The sequence below is a fragment of the Papaver somniferum genome, chromosome 10 (genome assembly GCF_003573695.1).
Source record: "Papaver somniferum cultivar HN1 chromosome 10, ASM357369v1, whole genome shotgun sequence".
In the NCBI taxonomy this organism is placed as follows: domain Eukaryota; kingdom Viridiplantae; phylum Streptophyta; class Magnoliopsida; order Ranunculales; family Papaveraceae; genus Papaver; species Papaver somniferum.
Genome location: NC_039367.1, coordinates 51,292,080 through 51,308,638, shown reverse-complemented (window position 1 = coordinate 51,308,638; position 16,559 = coordinate 51,292,080). Strand labels below are relative to the sequence as shown.

Here is a 16,559-nt window from a genome sequence, read left to right as displayed (position 1 = left end):
AATTATCTGACCAGGGGAATCATTATTGTTCATATTAAAATGTTAGCCTAACTCGTTTGGAAAATGAGATTCATTAATAACGACACCACTTATTTTGGAAATCACACTGAATGTTCAACTAGCGGAGTGTACTCATTGCTTCTGACCAATGTTGTCATCCATTTCCATAAATCTCTTTAGATAACTAGGTTTGTTCTCAGAACAAGATGACTGATATTCTCAATATACCTGTAGTTGGTATTCTTGAAAGGGTTAAATTTGACAGAAATGCAATCTTGTTAAAACAAGTCTCGCATTTTTATGACTATCGACTATTTGATTGGATTATGATGAATTTTAACACTTACTCATAAGCTTAACTGTAGACCAGATTTACTGTTGTTGTCTCCCAGTTTACTGGCATGTTTCTTTGCTTAGCTAATTTCATTCCAGTGTTGTATAAAGTTGAGTTGTACCTGAGAATCGTGTTCCTTGAACAGGGAACTTTTTGATCAAGAACTGCATTACTATTGCAGTACCTGCAAAGCTGTTATCTTCTTATGAAAGTATATGGCAGAAGTTCATGAGCAAGAGTCTGTTCCAGAATTCAAACTGGGATTATAACAGTTACAGGACACAAGATTCGGCTAAAGTTATACATTGCTCATGCACATGTCCATTTTGCTACCCTCAGTTAGTAGTGTGCTCTAACTTTTTTGGGCTGCTGCCTGCTTTGTGTATAATACATTTGCAATGAACTTCCAATCAATATTCAAACTGGTATTTTCAGAATCGATACTCTCAGGTCACTGGGAGATTTTTTGTTAGTCGACCTAGATGCTAAGTTTAATTAGTCATTGGGAATCAGGACCGGTTAATTACGGAGTACATGGTTTGATTTTTTCTGATCTCCTAGTAGAAAACAAGACCGGTTGATTTGAGCAATATGCACGCACACAACTGGTTAATTACGGAGTACATGGTTTATTAGCTTAGAGCATCACAGTGGGCGAGTATAACCAAATATTTGGGATGAGTTCCGAACGCAGTGGGGATGACTAAAGCTCAAAACCCAAACTGAGACCAAATTTCGAACCATATTTGGTCTCGACCAAATCCCAAACCCAAATATAGTCGGGCGTACATTGAATGTCCGCTTATTATTGGGCTAGCAATAAAAATCCGTTTGTTATCGGGCGTAATTTCATTATCCGTTCTTTGGTCGGGAGTACATAAAAACTACGTTTTTCTCGGGCGTAGATATAATGTACGTTTCATCCGGCGTACTTTGATTTTTCTTCTGGTAGCATGCGGTGATTTAAATCACGTCCCACTCAAACGGACATTCAATGTACGTCGGATGAAATTTGGTTCACATCACGTCTCACCTCCTTCGACTGTGAGTCCCGGCATGAGACTATGAGATGAGCATTCAGTTTATTTTTGTCCAGCTTGTCGAAAAGATATTTATTATCATTTTTCAACGCAAACGAAAATGTGGAGTGCAACCGTGTCCATCCCTGAATATAGTAAGGCAACGTGCTTGCAATGTTTGTCACTTCTTTCTTAACATGTGTCTCAGACTCTCCGCTCAAAACATTAGTCAAGTATAAGTCCCTACCTCACAGTGCAAAGTGCAAACCTATTTCGAACCAATAGGAAATATTGCATTCATGTGCCTCAGATTCTCCGTTTAACATGTGTCTCAGACTCTCTTCTTAACATGTTTGTCAACCAGGCGGAGAATTAATTTGCGCCACATCCAGGCGGAGTTTTTTTTTTACATTCCAAAAGGCAGTGATATGAAATGTGCCTGATAAACGGGCGTGATTTAAAAACCCGTCCCATATGGAACGTGATTTATACTTACGCCTGATAACAGATGTTAATATAACGTACGCCCGTCTCAAACATAATTTATATATCCGTCCAGTAATCAAACGTAATTTATATATCCGCCCGTTTTTATGCGGTGATTAATTTTACGCTCGACCAAATTTTAATCTTTCACCCTAACGTCATAAAACGGATTAAATCAAATTTTTGATCATTTTTTGGTATTTGATCTTTGGTTTTGGTACACTACGGTGATGCTCTTAGACATATATAGTTGGTTTGGTCCAACCAATGTGTGGTAAATGACTAGTTACACCCTTAGCACCAAATTGTATAGTAAATCCAAAGAGTAAGACGCATACATTTTTGCGTTGGTCATCGATATAGACCTCACATGCATACATCACTTGTGCATATGACTTAGCTATCAAAAACTCCGGCCTCCTCTTCTCCCTGCAAAGTCAGCTTGGAGTGTTGCATGTTTTCTGTATCGATATAAGGCACTCAAGTACAAAGACAAAATTTCCATACCCAACTAGGAAAATCCGTGAAAGACACTCATCTCTGAAATTTACCATTTTTACTGTATACTTTCGCGGTAGTTTCCAGTTTTCCACTTTGTTAGCCTTATTACTAATTGGGTTTAAAGACAAATGAGAATCAATTAGCAAGTGTTAATGAACTAGGTGATTGATGGTCTCAATCACCAACTCCACATTCCGAATTGATTACTAGTTCAAATAGTTCGTGACTCGGTACGAACAGGTAGGATCTATCTCTCATTAAATTGGGACCAATGTAGTTAATATCGGATATCGGTTCATCTCGGTCGGGACCGATACACTGGTACGATTTTATATCGGGGATATTATCGTTGAAATATCGGTATAATATCGGTTCTAGATTTAGAAACTATAATTTTATATTAAACATTTTCTCCACACATTTTCCGATAAGATATAATAGATAACATCAATTTTATCAAAAAAACAAAAGAGTAACTTTAGTAACTTACTTCGAGAGCTACATGCACCTCTACTACCACCTGGAAGACTTTCTTCGCCAAAATTAACCTTAAACTTTATAGAAAACGACCAATACCGTCTCATATCGGGAAATGTAGAAAAATTTCGTATCGACCGATACGGCCGATATTATCGGGCGAATATCGTATCCCCGATATCCTTCTTATCGTATCGTTCTGGGCCGATATCCGAATTATCCCTGATATATCGGCCGATACGGCCGATATTGACTACATTGATTGGGACCTAAATCAAGTACATTCAGACCGAAATAGACCCTCATAGTAGTTTCCTTGGGGGTGCAAACAATGTCCTCTTCATTTAATCACCTACAACACGCTCTATTAATTGCAAATAAATACAAACACCACTAATGCTAACAAAGGCAAAATGAAAAATAATACTAGTCTTGTTGTACATCAATAAATTAGTCACTTGCTCTGAGCGCCAGGGTAAATGAAAAATGCAAGAACACCGCGCGAGCAAAAATAATTCTGATTTCGGAATTCTAACTTACCCTTTTGACAGGGATTTTTTTTTTCTTCTCGGTACAGATTGCTAAACAAGTGTATTGGGTAGAATTACATCTGTGTCCAAGTTCTGTAAAGAGGAACGTATCAAAAGGGGTAAGCATTTAAGAGGGGCATTAAAATCTGGCATCAAATCTCAGCTGCCCATATTAAATGAGACGAGACCCATATTTAATACAGAGAGGGGAAAAGTAGAAACAAGGCATTAGGAATGGCTCCGGATTACCTGTCCGGTGTCTCTTCGTGTTCCAGTGTTAAAAAATTGATATGTGTCCATTCATATTTACCTTAAATACAAAATCTGTGAACAACTACTATATTGAGTAATTAAAGGAAAAAAATTAAAAAAGAACAAGTAATCTATCGAAATACACATACACCGTAAAATGAAACCAAAAAGTGTTCTGTGTTCCATGATCTTCTAACGGGAATCTTCTATTGAGAATCTTCAAGTAAATTCAACATCCTCAATGGAAATAGGCAAACCAATGGTGATCAAATACTTGAAAGTGATGGATGGACTATTAAGCAACACTAGTACTGATCAAGCTCATCATCCAGATGAAGATTTCATAGTTTGATCTTTTTTTAGCTTTGAAATACAAATTGGTTCTGATAGCATTTTATACCAATAATATCCTAATGGACAATGTTACAGACCATTAGTTACTACCAAAAATTAACCCATCAGGATGATGATTAACTATTACTTTGGATTTTATATAGTGATCATGGTAATGGCAGACTCGACGGAAACTAACATTTCTGGGAGTTCGAGAATGTGTATTTTGTTCTTGACTTAAACTAAAGATATTCCGGTAACAGTCTTGAAAATTCAGGATAATGAACTGCACATGAGTGTAACGGGATGACGGAGATTTCAGTTCCTTGAAACATAACTGAGGAGAAAATATATGATTTTCAACCAAGAATGGTAAGCCAAGATATCTTTGACTAATTTTTCCTTTAATTACTCAAATTCCTAACTGTTCAACGATTTCATATGGGAAGTAAGTATTAGTAGACACATGTCGACTATTTAACGATGGGACACGAAGAAACACCGAAAAGGGGGACAGGTGATCCGAACCCTTAGGAATGAATGAGTAAGGGAAGCTAAGATCGGTAAAGATAGTGGCATTGTACATGTGAATTCATTTACACAGAGGTAGTCAAACGAGAATTCATTTACACAGAGGTAGTCAAACGAGATTTTGACGGACTTCCATAGATTTTTAATTTAACTGACTCCCGGAGATTTTCTGAAAATCTGGAGACTTTTAGGAATTTTCTGAAAATATTTTAGGGAATCTTTGTGACTTGTAGAGATAAAAAAAATAAAATTGGAAGGAATAATCAGGGAAAAGTCAGTCAGGGTCCAAGTTATCCGACCCCAGCACAGTCAACTGAATACTATTCATCTTTCTCTGCTGCTGTCAAGTATTTCTAACTGAATGACTATTCTCTCTGTGTGGCTGCAACTTGCATTACCGTGTGCCCTCAGTCTACCTATCCCTATTAACGTGTCTGGATCGCAATTGCCTGATCAGTACTGGTGGCATATTTGGACCCAATTTAATCATGTTCATGCAGGAGAAAAGAAATTATGACAACGGCATTGAAAATGCCAAAGATGCAGCCAACACGAAATAAGGATTTGTAAACAATTCGAGCTGTTAAGTGAGGAACCGACGTTAGGTGGCAAGAATAGTAAGCGATGCTGACTAGTGTACCACTACCAGGACGCACAATAAGAGAGACACGGATTCATAGCGGTACCAAAAGTTGGCACTCAAGAAAGTTGACATGTATCCGGATAACTAGTGCGTTTTTTTGTTTTTGGCCTTGTAGGGTTGGCGTTTGACCTTTTGGATCGATCAGCCGTTACATAATTTGTTGTGTCTTTATCCCGAATCAATCCGCAATGAAATCTGGTACGTGGGCCTATGCAAACAAAACAGTTCCAAGTTTGCCTGATTCTATCTGTTTGGCCATGAGAAATTTTTTGTAATTTGCACAGAATATCAGGTTGATTTCGGTGAGGAAGGGTTGCCTTTCGGAGGATCGGGTCAGATGGCACGTTCACATCACCCACATTTAGGGCAAGGTATCCTAGAATGTGCACCCAAGAAAAAATTCCCTGCAATGTAGCACATTTAGGATCAGTCTCTTCCATTTTGGATTTTAGGTTCAGTGATCTTTCCTTTCGTCAAGTTTTTTAAGATACTCTCTTTATTTCAGTAAAAATGTTATATTTTTCATTTCTTCAGTTTGGTCCTAAAACAGAGATAGTATGTCTTAGAGCAACTGCAGTGGTGCGAGTATAACCAAAGATCAAAGAGGGAAAAAAAGACCAAATTTTGGGTTTAGTCTGGTGTGTGACGCTACGGTGGAAAGACTAAATTTGGTCAGACGTACATTATACGTTCGCCTGGTGTGGGGCGTGGACTATACCAACGCCTGGTGTGGGACGGGGACTATACGTTCGCCCGGGTAAGAAAGATTCAAAAAAATTAATAATAAAAAAGAAATAGAAAAAATGGGGCGGAGGTATTAAGCTCGTCCCATGCAATTTGAATTTGTAAAGAATGCGGCGGGGGTATAATACCCGCCCCATACAAAATAAAAATAAAAAATGGGGCGTAGACTTTGCGTACGCCCCATCTGGAGCGTAGACTATACCAACGCCTCATGTGGGGTGTGGACTATACGTCCGCCTGGTGTGGGACGTGTACTATACCTCCGCCTGGTGGTGGGGCGTGGACTATACCAACGCTCGACTATATTTGGGTTTAGTCTTGGTCCCAGACCAAATATACTCTGGGTTTTAGCTGTCGATCAAAATTTGATCGATAGTACGTTCCACTAGTCTGTTCAAAAGACCAAATATTTGGGTTTACTCGCCCACTGTGGACGCTCATAGGAAAGAAAATTTAAGTGAATTAATGGTGCGAGATACTAGAGAGTTGATGGTCTCATAAAGCTAGCTTGGGTGCTCACTGCTCAGTGTTTGACCGTTTGAGCTTTTAAATTTTTACTTCTAAAACAAGAATTATTGAACCATGGGAAACTGTAAAATTTGTGCGCCAAGTCCAAAACGTCGTTCTCTCGCGCGGCATTGTTATCTGGCCTGATTATGCAAGTGGAAGTGGTCATCTTATAATCCTCAAGTCAATGCTAAGAGCATCTCCAATATAAGGGATAAAGGTCTTAAATTAATATGACACATAGGATTTAAGACATTTGCCACCTAAGTTCCATTTCCAATGAAAAAGTGAAGATCATAGAAAAAGATGACATGGCTAAAGTGGAGGTAAAGGAGAAAGTCTTATTTAGACTTCCTTCATGATCTTGGGTCATAAGTCCACATCATCTTTTATCTCTAAATTTAAATAAAAAATGTTAGATAAGACCTTGATGATTGGAGATGAAATTTTAGATAAAGAGTGTTATCTTTATTAATTTTTGTCATGTAGTAAATGACCCACAACCAACAAGTATAAATAAGACCTCTACATATGATGACCTTGAGCTCTAGCATTGAAGATGCTCCGACAAACAAAGAAAAAATATACTACCAAAATGTTGGTTTCTTATGTCATTTAGTACGTCAATGCCACCATACAACATTTATGTTATTTAATCTCCTAATCAAACTCCACTTAAGAAGCAAGTGTCCGCACTCCGCAGTGCCAAAGCAGCTGAAGTGGCCAATAGATGCAAAATTAATTTGAGAGTGTAATGTTTGGTTTCTGAATCGATCGAATTGATCATCAAAAAAAGGCAAGCAAGATAATAGGCCGTGATCTTTTTTAACTGGGGAAATTAGGGAGACCCAAAAAAAATATTATTTTTATTGTCAGATCCATAATTAATTTTTGGTACCGTGACACACATAATTATATGAAATTATTATATGAATCAATACATAATTCGTTATGCATACTATCTTTTCAGGCATGACTCGTTATGCAGCCTAATTTTTCAAGGGTATAATTGGAAGCGTAACTTGGACATAACATATCTAAAAATCCGCGCCTTAGAATTTTACAAATTTTATATCGTTGGAAATCTTTTTAAAAGAGCTACGCAACGAGTACAAACAAAAATATCAAATTTTTGTTTTTCACGAAAAATTGGAGGTGATCCTCATTTTAGGGAAAATTTTCGAAAACTTGATACATAACCATTATGCAGTCACCAAAAACGATGCATAACACATTCTGTAGACGCATAACGAATTACGCAACCATTTTATCCACTGCATAACAAATTATGCATTTGGATAACAAAATTATGCATCTATAACAAGTTATCTTACCATTTTTTTGGTTGATTTTAACGCATACATATAAAAAATTGATGCATAATGCATTATGCAGCCATATTTTTGGATGCATAATAGGTTATGCATCAATTTTCACGACTGCATAACATGTTATGCAGATATTATTCTAGGTGCATGACAAGTTATGCAATTTTTGTTTTTGTTGGTTTCAATAGTGACGAAAAAGTAGCTGCATAACGTGCCATGCAACCATTTTCTGGACTGCATAACAAGTTATGCAACGAATTTTGTAGATGCATAACAGGTTATGCATCCAATTTCATAGTTGCATAACAAATTATTCAACTATACGTATACAAAATACTTTCCTAATGTAAAACAAATTCCACTATTTGTAATTGAGTTCAAGTTCTATCCAAGTATATTGCAATTTGATCAAAAGCGTGACTGAAAAATCCTAAATTGCAATTGAATCTCAATACCAGCAAAACCTCCTTCCACTTCTTTTCTTTCCTGTCTCCGCTTCCTTGGTTCAACCACATCTCACATTCCTTGTAATAGCATTAGCACATTCCATCACTTGCAGCTGACCTGTAACCAATTCATCACCAATTTCTCTTCTTTTCTGATATCACAGCATCATTGTTGAAGCACATCCATACAGCACCACTATTTTCTCTCAACCACAACTAACTCACCAGCAATACTTCATTCATTTCAGCTGCATTTCTCAAGAGTCAACAACTCAGTACCGAGTATCATCAACCAACGAAGCCATTTCAGCTGCACAAATAATACAATCCGTCCCTGCAATTTCATTTTAGCTTCAATTCTTCTCAAACAGCACCAGACCCATCACTGCAATCAGCTGCAACTCATCAGACACTGCCATTGCAGCATCAACATCATCATATTGTAGAGCTTCAATTGTCCTAAACATACATCTAATCAACTCATAAGAGAAAACAAATAATACTCAATTCCTATGTTGTTTGTTGTTGGTGTAGGCATCGTCTTTACAACTAAATGTTAACCCACACAGCTTACCATTTTTACGACAAATGAAGTTTTTCATTCCACAACATAATATGTCGGTAACTTTTCAATAAAAAGAATACAGAGAAAAAAAATTCAAACCATAAGAGAAAAGTCTGCAACTTAGCATTCATAACCTCTCAATCCCATACATTCATTACATGATAGCCTAACCACTGCAATAACAACGCCACCAAAACTCAAGAGTTGTCTCAATTTGCTCCATCATTCACTTCCCTGCAACTGAATTCAATCCATACCTACAAAACACACATTACCTGAGTCTCCATCATTAAAAAGTATCAACACCACATGCCATTCATTCATTCATCAACAAAGCTCATTTCCTATAGCTTGCATCTTCTCTGTAATCACAGCAACCAGCAACAACAACTTCTTGTTCCTCTTGGAATCAGTAAACCCATCCTTCTTAGCATCTAGTTCTCCAAACTCAACTTCAATTCCACTAGAACTCGATCTCATAAACCCTTGTTTTGATATCTCGAAACCAATCAATCAATCTCAACAACAATCTATTATTCCTTGTTCATCCATTGTAATCTGAGCTTCTAAAAGTCTTCAATTCATCACATCGAGCATCATAACAGACTCAAATTCATTTCAAATTCACATCACAAAATTAAACATCTGACAACCATTTCTACTTCAATTAACAACAAACTCATTGACAATAGATCGATTAAAATCGATTTCACACAAAATATCAATCAATTATGAAACCCTAAATTAGTTTACCTTTTTCTTCTTCTTCCGGTGCTCAATCGACTTCAGCACCGTCACCTTCTCTCGATTCATCAAGCTAATAAACTTCCTAGAGATTATTCACAACAAATCAAGCTCGATTCCCTTGAACTGAGGTCGATAGAGAGACAAGAAGAAGAACATTAGAAAATGAGAGAAAGAAGAGAAGAGAAAATTAGACCCGAACATAATTTTACAAGTTCTGGGTGCGCGCTTGTGTTTTTGTGGGGGTGGGTTTCACAGTAGGGAAATGTGTAAGAATAGGTCTCCCTGTAGTTTTCACTTTTTAATTAGGAAAGTTAGCAACGTAAACATCTTAGATAGAGATATAGATTTCCCCCGCACCTAGATATGGAGAATTGTCAAACTGGTGGAAAAGGATTCACGAGAAATATCTTAGATATGGAGGATTATCCAAAATAATTAAGGAGTGTAGGATGACGGCCAAGTGGATCGACCAGGTCCGTTCATGGTGGTGCACGGGCCACCATGTCGACGTGCGCCCATTCTTGAGAATTTAGGTATTTTTGTTGGACACTTGTGTAACATTTTGTGTTTTCAAAAGAGTTTGATCTTGACTGAAACTCTCAATTTTTGCATGAGTGAGCAAGTAGGGTTTTGCTCACACATCCAATATTTTTAAATATTAGAATGATGATATTTTAATATTTATTGGTGAGAAGACCTGACGGTCGTGTGATCATTTGATTTTGTAGGCTTTTTGGAGAATTGAGAAATATTTGAAGTAATATGGAAAACTAAGAGTTTGCACGAATGTAGGAAATCAAGAGTCGTGCAATAATAATAAAATAAGGAAAAGTGAGGAGGCGTGGTACTGGCCCCGACCACAACATGGCCGGATGGTGGGCCCAGCCGTGCACCATTTTTTATAGATCTCTATATATCCACATTCGTCCATATTTTAGGATGCTCGTTCGTGCGTTATTACTAAGTACACTCGCACTATTTTCTCGGAGCTTACTCGTTGGTGGCCCATTTTCATAGGAAGTGAACATCTATTACTAAAACATGGAATTTAACTGATAAAAACCATGAATTGAAGTAATGAAATATTGTGATGAAGATAAAATATTTTCTAGGAAATCAATTAGTGAATATTGCACTAAAATTAATTATTTGATATCTCTATACTAGCAGGCAATCTGTCCAAGAGCATTATATTTATTCGAGAGTCAAGATATGAGATAGTAGAGGCATCATTCTCGTTCTGAATGTGTAATTCTGCATACTCAGAGAACATTAGCGACATCCTGAAGACGTTATTGCTTTATACTAGTGGTGAATCCATCTAGAGTCATCCAATCATTCTCGATTCTATACAGAATTGAGTACTGGAATTGCTCAGTATAGATAATAAAATACGCAAAATATTGAAAGCTCACCTGAGAGACTTTAATAATGACATATTCATGCATGATATAGAAAGGCTGCACGCTCAGTCATAGATCATCGTGATTCTTATATAGTATGAATTCTATATACTTGTCTGAAGCTAGGTCAAAAATACACAAATTTATGATTTTACGATTTTAGTTCTCGTCAAAAATCCACCGTCAACACCACGGTAACTAAATAGTTTATTATTCTAGGATACCCCTCAAGAACACACCCTAATCATTTTGTATGCCTCGAAATCGTGAGGTATATGCCTCGAAACAGGCTTCTCCTCCATAGAGGAGTGTACCCATAACTAGACTCTCGGCGTACACTCTTTTTTTTTTTTTTTTTTTTTTGGTATGATGGGCGTACACTCAAAATCCGGACCGGCCCTTTTAACACCATCAGACAAAGTCGGTCATCTCATCATCAACCAAACAGATACGAGGAGACAAATCGACACGTATTCTGCGGACCTCTGATATCGCGTAATACCTCTCCTTTCACTAGAACATTCTTTCTTTTCCATTCGTCTACTTAAAACCTGAAACTGAAGATTCAAAAAATCAAACAGTTATCTAGATTGTTCCTCTTTGTTTTACATTTAAAAAAACCACCAATCCTCTGCGAGTACGAAAGCTATATCCAAGGGTTTCTTCTTCCGTTTAGAGTCGCGTCTCTGCTGCAACTATTTTCTTCGTATAGTTCATCTAAGGTAATTTCTTACTCATCATTTTATCAAAATTTCCGAATTTATAGGGTTTACTTTCGTCAATAGATCTCGATTGCTATGTATTCATTAATTGGTTTGATCAGTGATATTGCATAGGATCAGTTATTTTAATATGTGGAAAATTAGTTTCGAATTTTTGAAGATCGATTTTTCAGGTTTAGAGAATCATGTTCGTGGTTTAAATTTTGAAGATTAATTCTGGTTGTTTTAAATATCCTCAAATGTTTTTTTTGAGGGAATTGAACGTAGAATTTGATATTAAATTATGTTCCGTGTTTGTGGGTGGTGGTGATTTCTCACTTAGCTTTTGATTTGAAATTTGTTTTAGATTAGGGTTTAAAAATGGATAGAGGTAGAGGAGGAAGAGGAGGTGGTAGAGATGATTTCTTTGGAGGAGGATTTGGTGGATGCTTTGGAGGCGATCCGTTTGCTGGAATTGGAGGTTTTGGAGGTGATCCGTTTGCTGGAATGGGAGGTTTCGGAGGGCATCAGAGTTTAATGGCTAGTTTCTTTGGAGGAAGAGATCCTTTTGATAGTCCTTTCTTCAATCGTCCATTTGGTGGTGGTGGTGGTAACAGTATGTTTGGTCCTAGTATGTTTGGGCAAAGCATGTTTGGTGAAAGCATGATTGGTCCAAGCATGTTTGGTGCGAATGGTGGAGGTGCGCCTAGAGATGCGCCTGCTTCGGGATTTATTCAGAATGTGCTTGTGCAAGAAAATAAACAGGGAGGAGGATTGGTTATTCAGGAGATAAATTCAGATGATGAAGAGGAAGAGGCAAAACAAGAGGTTGATGAACAGAAGGACAATCCGAGAAAGCATTCTAGGTCAAGTAAAAAGCATATGTTGAAGACCCAGATGATGCAGCTGAAGGTGCAAATATCTGCTTATACTTGCTGTATTCATTTGGAATTGTATGTTTAGTTTCTGTCTTGTGAAATTGAAGAGTTGGTTTGATTTTCGCAGAGAGGAAAAACAAGCTTTTGCAATATAGGAATGGACACAACAGGGTGGATAGCACACAGCCCCAGACAAAAAGTTTCTCATACCAGAGTTCAACTGTAACTTATGGTGGTGTAAATGGCGCGTACTATACATCCTCCACTTCAAGGAAGATGGTCGGTGATGGGGTTAGTTGATTTGTGTTGTCTGTGTCATTCTTTGTAGTTCTGTTTCAAGTTTCTCAGGTTCTAATACTGTTCGAGTGCAAATCAGGTGGTGGTAGAGGAGAGTAAGGAGGCTGATACAACTACCGGCAAAGCTTATCACAGGCTCTCTAGAGGAATTCACGATAAGGTACTTGTTGGATGTGCTGTTCTAGTTATTTTGCTTTCATACTTCATTTAGGGAACAGTTTGTGACATTGGGATGAACAAATTTTCTCAAGTCTTTTAAATATTTTTTTCTCTGCCATGCAATACATACTGAAAATACGGGATATTGTTGTACAGAAATGTAAATATCATATTTTAGTAGACTGTAGAAAACAAATGCGTCGAACTAGCAAATCATCCAACAGTGTGTATGTATAGATCCTAAATCGCACGCAACGTTGATTTCTATCTTGTTGTATCCCTTGCCCAATGCTGAGTTAGCACACCTTTAACATGCGAGAAAGTGCTATGAGGGAGAGTAATTTGCTACTAAAAAAGTAACCCACTTTCCTCTTTGGCTTTTGCCTTTATGTTGTGGAGTTCCCCATGACATCCCCAAACTGTCTCATACCTAGTAGATAGAGTGCCTGCATCTATGATGTGTTGATATATGAGTTTCCTTTTTTGTTGGCATTATGTTCTTTGATTGTTGTTGTACAATTTAAAGATTATTTATCTAATCTTTTGCAACCTCCTTTAGGGTCATTCTGTGACTAGGAAGCTCAACCCCGACGGGAAGGTGGACACTACGCAAACTTTACACAATCTAGAAGAAGGTATGCTCCTGAAACATGGGTTTGATGGCTAATTGACTATCATGCTTACATGGGGTTTAATATTCACCTGAAACTGATGAATTTCACTTTGCCAGATGAGCTTCCCGTCTTCGAAAAAGCTTGGAATGGTACCGCTAGGAAGCATTTGCCCGGCTGGGGTGAGGAAGGGTTTAGTATGCAGGCAGATAATGGTAAGAACTTTCTGATAGGGTATTTCCAGCGATTGCTCTTTTCTCCTCTTGACTTTTATGTTTTACTCATGATCTGTTTGATTCATGGTTTCTCTATTAATAGCCAGATAAGTAAGTGTGGCTTCGATGCTGTTGTTCAACGTTCCTTGGTCATTATCTGAGCTTCTTTCTTACTTCCAGGAGAAAGATTAAGTAACCGTGGGCAAGCTGCATCTAGTCAAGGTTGGGCCCTTCCTTCAACAAAGCAGCCACAGAGGAGCAACCCTGAGGACTCGGGAACACGTGTAAGAGGCGGTTCTTCCAGGGGAAGAAACTAAGCAGTCTCTCTCATGGAAGGTGCAGATGTGTAACCATGTTGCTCTCTTGGTTTACATTTAAGTTCTGTTTATTGTGACAGTGTTCCATTTAGTTAAGGTCACCATCCCTTATATGAGGATGTATTGTCGACATTATATGTAGAAGGTGTGTGTGTGTAGGTAGGTAGGTATAGGTAATTACTCGTTAATCGGTGTTATACTGCCCTTTATCAGTGTCAAAGAAATAGGTTTTTTCGACTATGTTGTGGAGAGTGTTCTCGTATATGAGAACCTCATAATATGAGCATGCGTTGTTTTTACCTTTTTTCTGTTCTTGTCTAAAGCAAATATGTAGTAAGGCGTGCTTTGTGACTGTTCTTGTCCAAAGCAAATCTGTAGAATGAGTGTTCTTGGAAAATGGTTGAAAACAAGCAGGTGGGCTTGCTTGTAGTAAGTACACCAGCTTGTCTCAAGGGTTTGGGGTTTTCCAGATGTAGGGTTCCTAATTGGGTTGGCCGGGAAGGGCGACTCGCTTATTGTTCTGCAGAGGTAGATATCAGTGGTCTGCCTTCGCAAGGCAAAAATAAAAACAGAAATGTCCAGGACAAAATTGATGTGATTTTAGTTATTAATGCGTACGACATAGATTTTTTTGGGTGGAAACTAGAAAATGGCCGATGCTATTCCTGGTCAGTAGTTCGCTATAGAAAGTGGCTATGCATAGTAAGGGACTGTGGCACATCTGTGATGGAGAGAGATTAATTTTTTTTTACTTGGTGGGAATCTACAGCTCGACCATCTGTCAGGGGATGAGGCCGCCTCGGTAGAGCTGCTTGTTTTCCTCTAGATCCAAGTATAGTCTGTTTGCCTTGTGAATATCTAGTGTCGTGAAGATTGGTTCACTGTGTAAAGTTTGGGTTGCAGTAGAAGGGACATGTTTCCCTCCTATGTAAACTTGGGTTACGTGGCAAATTTAGGATCATAGTGGTAGAGTTAGTGTAGGTGGTGAGCTACGGCTTATGTTGCACGGACACTCCAAAAAAGATGTCATAACCGTCTCGGACACGCAATAGGATACGACACGGTTACGACACTTCCCGATATTTGATGGACATGCCACATCATGTGTCGCGTAAAAATTGATATGGGATACTTTACGGACACCAATTAGACACTTTTGGACGTGTCATAAATGAATCATTTTGGGTAAGAAAATCATAACAAACTAAATATTATTTATTTTTATTTCGGAACATTATTCATGAAAAACTGTACCATTATTACATTATTAATAATTTATATTATTATTAGTCAAATATTTTAAAAATAAGAGTAATTATTTTGTTGTGTAAATTGTGGTAATATTTAATTTTAACGATATGAGTAATATATATAACGTGTCCCCGTAACCCGTCTTTTTGAGATTTGACGTGTTCTCGTAACCGTGTCGTGTCGTAACCGTCTCTCGTGTCCGTATCCTTGCAATACAGGCTATGGCTTTTTTTTCAGAGAAGCCTGCCCATCTAAAGTTCTCCGGTTGAGTCACCTTTCTGTGCTTCGTGGGTTCTCCGGAAGTGTGGTCTCTACTGTGGCCCTCGTAGTTACATCTGCTTCCTGTTAGCGAGGTTGAACGCAGTTCAGGCTGCTGCGGTTTAGTTGCAGCTTTTGTTTAAAAATAGAAGCACCAGTCTGTGCCCAAGTGAAAAACATTCTAGACGGATTCGGAAAAGAAATATTTTCAGAACCGAATCAAAATTTCCTTTCCTCCTCGATGAATGCCGGTGGATCCCGCCCCACAGCCTCTAGGGTCCACCTTCTGTATCTACTGTCTATATGGTTCTCGTTATATTTTGGGGACGCTTGGGGAAGCACTAGTATCTCGTACGAATAATGCCGGACGAACTGTAAAAAGGAAGAAACTTTTTAAAGCCGATTCCAAATTTTCTCTCCAAATACGGGTCTCGGTTTATCGGTTGACCTTGCTCCCAAACACCAAGGGTACCTTTTGTGTTTTGTCAGATTTTTTTTTCCTCTATATACTTTTTTTTTTCAAATATGAAATTTATTGAACAACTTAAAGGCTCTTATAAGAGGGTATATATCCAAAGATTCAGATACAGATGGATTGGTATGCAAGGGCTATTACACGAGGGTATATGATACCAAAAGACTCGGATACAAATGGATTGGTACGCAGAGGAATAAACAAAACATGGCGGTGCACTATAGGGCGACTACTTATCTCCGGATTTGAATTGCAGCAAGTGTAGATGTTGGAATGGATGAAGCTGTCGATAGTCTGTATGCCTTTTTGTTATGGTTTGGGGTTGGTTTCTATTTTAATTTTATTATGACGAAAAGAAAGTTACTGATAAAGGGCAGTGAAGTCCCATGCCTTCTATATATGAGGACTTTGAATTCTGCTTCCTGTTTTATTTTAGCAAGTAAGATGCGATGTAAGAAGTCTTTGGAATTTATAAATCTTACAACTAGCTTTTTCAAAAGTTTTGATCTTCAAAAGAAGCTGGTTTACTTCAAAGTTGGTCTTCCAAACTA

At 37.9% G+C, this 16,559-nt stretch overlaps 1 pseudogene; it reads left to right on the top strand.

Annotated features, from left to right (window-relative positions):
• The first annotated feature begins 11,314 nt into the window (after positions 1-11,314).
• On the top strand, positions 11,315-14,332 carry LOC113318880 (annotated as a pseudogene).
• The last annotated feature ends 2,227 nt before the right edge of the window (positions 14,333-16,559 follow it).